This window comes from Arachis hypogaea, chromosome 15, assembly GCF_003086295.3.
Source record: "Arachis hypogaea cultivar Tifrunner chromosome 15, arahy.Tifrunner.gnm2.J5K5, whole genome shotgun sequence".
In the NCBI taxonomy this organism is placed as follows: Eukaryota; Viridiplantae; Streptophyta; class Magnoliopsida; order Fabales; family Fabaceae; genus Arachis; species Arachis hypogaea.
This window is the reverse complement of record NC_092050.1, coordinates 53,476,370-53,479,729: the sequence shown is the minus strand read 5'-3', so window position 1 is coordinate 53,479,729 and position 3,360 is coordinate 53,476,370. Positions and strand designations below refer to the sequence as shown.

General features: G+C 41.8%; 1 non-coding gene across 1 annotated transcript; it reads right to left on the bottom strand.

The window, feature by feature from the left end:
- Positions 1-2,462: 2,462 nt before the first annotated feature.
- On the bottom strand, positions 2,463-2,566 carry LOC112752738 (small nucleolar RNA R71). Its single transcript, XR_003177158.1, has one exon. It is a non-coding gene; the product is annotated as a small nucleolar RNA R71 (small nucleolar RNA).
- Positions 2,567-3,360: the final 794 nt, after the last annotated feature.

Genomic DNA, 3,360 nt, shown 5'->3' with positions numbered 1-3,360 from the left:
ATGTTGGGATGAACACACACTATCCCCAAGAAGCCACGTTAACCTAGTTAACGTGGAAGTTAACGTGAAGAAGAAAGGTTGTCGACAACGTTAGTGACACCAAACATTGTCACTAACGTTTGAAGGAGCCAACACAAGCCACAATGAGCCACGTTAACTCCCACGTTAACTTAGTTAACGTGGAAGCTAACGTGAGGAGAGGGATGATGAGCCAACGTTAGTGACATTCAACTTTGTCACTAACGTTGGAGATGGCTAGCACAGCCACGTTAACCTAGTTAACGTGGATTCTAACGTGGGAGCTAAGGGGCACATTGGAACGTTAGTGACAATGTTAAGTGTCACTAACGTTCTCGAAGGTTGGCAAGCCTACGTTAAAAGAGCCACGTTAACTAAGTTAACGTGGACTCTAACGAAGGGAAGGGGGAGGATTCTCAACGTTATTGGAAAAGTTGAGTCCCAATTACATGCGCAAAGGACAAAGAGGCAACGTTAGTGGCAACGTTTGTGCCACTAACGATGAGGTTAACGTGGCTCTTACTTGGGTGAGGAACGTTAGTGAAAAAGTTGAATGTTACTAACGTTCTCGAACCCATATTTTCACTGAACATTAACACCACTAACGTTAACACCACTAACGTCCTGAGCTAAAGTCTCTGCCCACTTCACACTTTCTCTCTGCAAGTAAAGCCAAGCCCAATGAAGAAGATAACTGCTTCAAACTCAAGATCCAAAGGCCCAGACCCAAGACTTGAAGAGCTAACTAGAAGAGTAGAAGAGTAGTATATATAGGAGTAGCTTTGAATTATTTAGAGAGTTGGAAATTATAGGGAGCCTCTGGGCATAGAACTACTCTCTGTATTTACTTCCTCTGCACTTCTAATTTTCATTATGTATTCTCCAACTTTGTTTTCATTTTCCAAAGCTATGAACAATTAAACCCCTTTCATTGGGGTAGGGAGCTCTGTTGTAATTTGATGGATCAATACTAGTTTTCATTATTCTTCTTCTATCTTTTCTCTTGATTTTACTTGAAAGCTTTCGATCTTCATCCAATTGGGTAGTTATCTTGGAAAAGAAGCTATTCATACTTGGATCTCTTCTGAACCTTGAAAGAGGAATGAAGAGATCATGCTAGAAACGCTTTCTCATGCTGGACCAAATTGGGTTTGGATGGATATGTGACTATAATCCTCTCAACACTTGATTTGGGAAATGCATGTGGTATAATCAGTGACCATACTTCATCTCTTCTCATGAGCAATCGACCAAGGAATCGGCTATTGATCAAGATTTGAGAGATTGAATTACAAGAAATTGTAATTCGATCACTTAAGATTGCCAAGGAGATCAATGAGTGCATTGATTGAGGAAGAGATGAAAATGAAATTGATCCGGAGAATGCAACATCTCTTGAGCCCAATGAACTCCCCATTCCTGATCTTACCCATTCTCTTTAATTTCAGTCATTTACTTTTATGAGCAATTTCCCCATTCCCATTTAAGATTCTGCAATTTACTTTCCGTCATTTACATTCAGCTTTTTTATTTCTAGCATTTACTTTTCTGTTATTTACTTTCCCGCCATCTAATTTTCTGCAATTCTCAACTCAAATTCTGATTAGTTCAACTAGAACATTCCTCTAATTAAAGTTGCTTGATCAATCAATCCCTGTGGGATTCGGCCTCACTCTATTGTGAGTTTTTACTTGACGACAAATTCGGTACACTTGCCGAAGGAAATTTGTTATGTGACAAGTTTTTCGTGCATCAAGTTTATGGCACCGTTGCCGGGGATTGATTGTGCATCAACAATGATTAAATTGGAGGATAACTAGATTGAGCATTTTATTTTTGGTTATATGACAGGGAGAAGAAGCGGGGCTTCAACTTCCTTTGATTCTGAACCTGAGAGAACCCTCCTTAGACTAAAAAGGGAGGCAAGAGAAAAATGTGTAGTTGGTGCTGAAGAAGAGGAGGAACACTTTGAGGAATACTTTGAACCAAACATGGAGGAAAACATGGAAAACCATCATGAGGAAGAGGCTCACAACCATGGTGGAGGAGGTCGAGCAAATCATGTTGGGGAGGATAGAAGAGTTTTAGGCTCTTACATCAATCCAAACCCAGGAAACTGTGGAAGTAGCATTCAAAAGCCAACCATCCATGCCAACAATTTTGAACTGAAGCCACAGCTCATCACCCTTGTTCAGAACAACTGTTCGTTCGGAGGAAGTGTCCAAGAGGACCCCAATCAACATCTAACCACCTTCTTGAGAATATGTGACACAGTGAAGTCTAATGGTGTTCATCCTGAGGCCTATAGACTGCTCTTATTTCCATTCTCACTCAAGGATAAGGCAGCCAAGTGGCTGGAGTCTTTCCCAAAGGAGAGCTTGACAACTTGGGAAGATGTGGTGAATAAATTCTTAGCAAGATTTTACCCCCCTTAACGAATCATTAGGCTGAGAGCTGATGTCCAAACTTTTAGGCAACAAGATGGTGAGACTCTCTATGAAGCATGGGAGAGGTTTAAGGACCTCACAAGGAGGTGTCCACCTGACATGTTCAATGAATGGGTGCAGCTGCACATTTTCTTTGAAGGGCTCTCTTATGAGTCAAAGAAGGCCGTAGACCATTCATCTGGAGGATCTTTGAACAAGAAGAAGACCATTGAGGAGGCCATAGATGTTATTGAAACTGTAGCAGAGAACGACTACATCTATGCCTTCGAAAGAGGGAACACAAGAGGAGTGATGGAGCTAAACAATGTAGATGCTCTGTTGGCCCAAAACAAGCTCATTACCCAGCAGCTAGCTGACCTCACCAAGAAGATGGAGAGGAACCAAGTAGCAGCAATCTCCACTTCATCAACAACCCAAGAAGGAGTGAATGAAGAAGCAGAGGGTAGTCAGGAGCAAGCCAACTACATTGGGAATTCACTTAGGCAAAACCATGATCCATACTCCAAGACCTACAACCCTGGATGGAGGAATCACCCAAACTTTGGGTGGGGAAATCAACAAGACCAAAGCCTTGATCAAAGACGCCCAAATCCCAACAATGCAAGCCACCAACATTTCACATTTAGACCATATCAACACCCCCATAACAACAACTCTCCACATCCACATCAAAACCAAAATAATTTACCTCATCCTTCCACGCCTAATCACAATCTACAATCATTTGATGACAGACTCTCAAGGATTGAGAATCTGCTTGAAGGCATAGGCAAGGAGATTCAAGACAACAAGGTGTTCAAGGAGGAAGTACGAGCCAGTTTCAAGAACCAGGGAGATACAATCAAGAGGTTGGAATCTCAAATGGGGTATCTCTCTGAGCAAATTCCCAAACCCA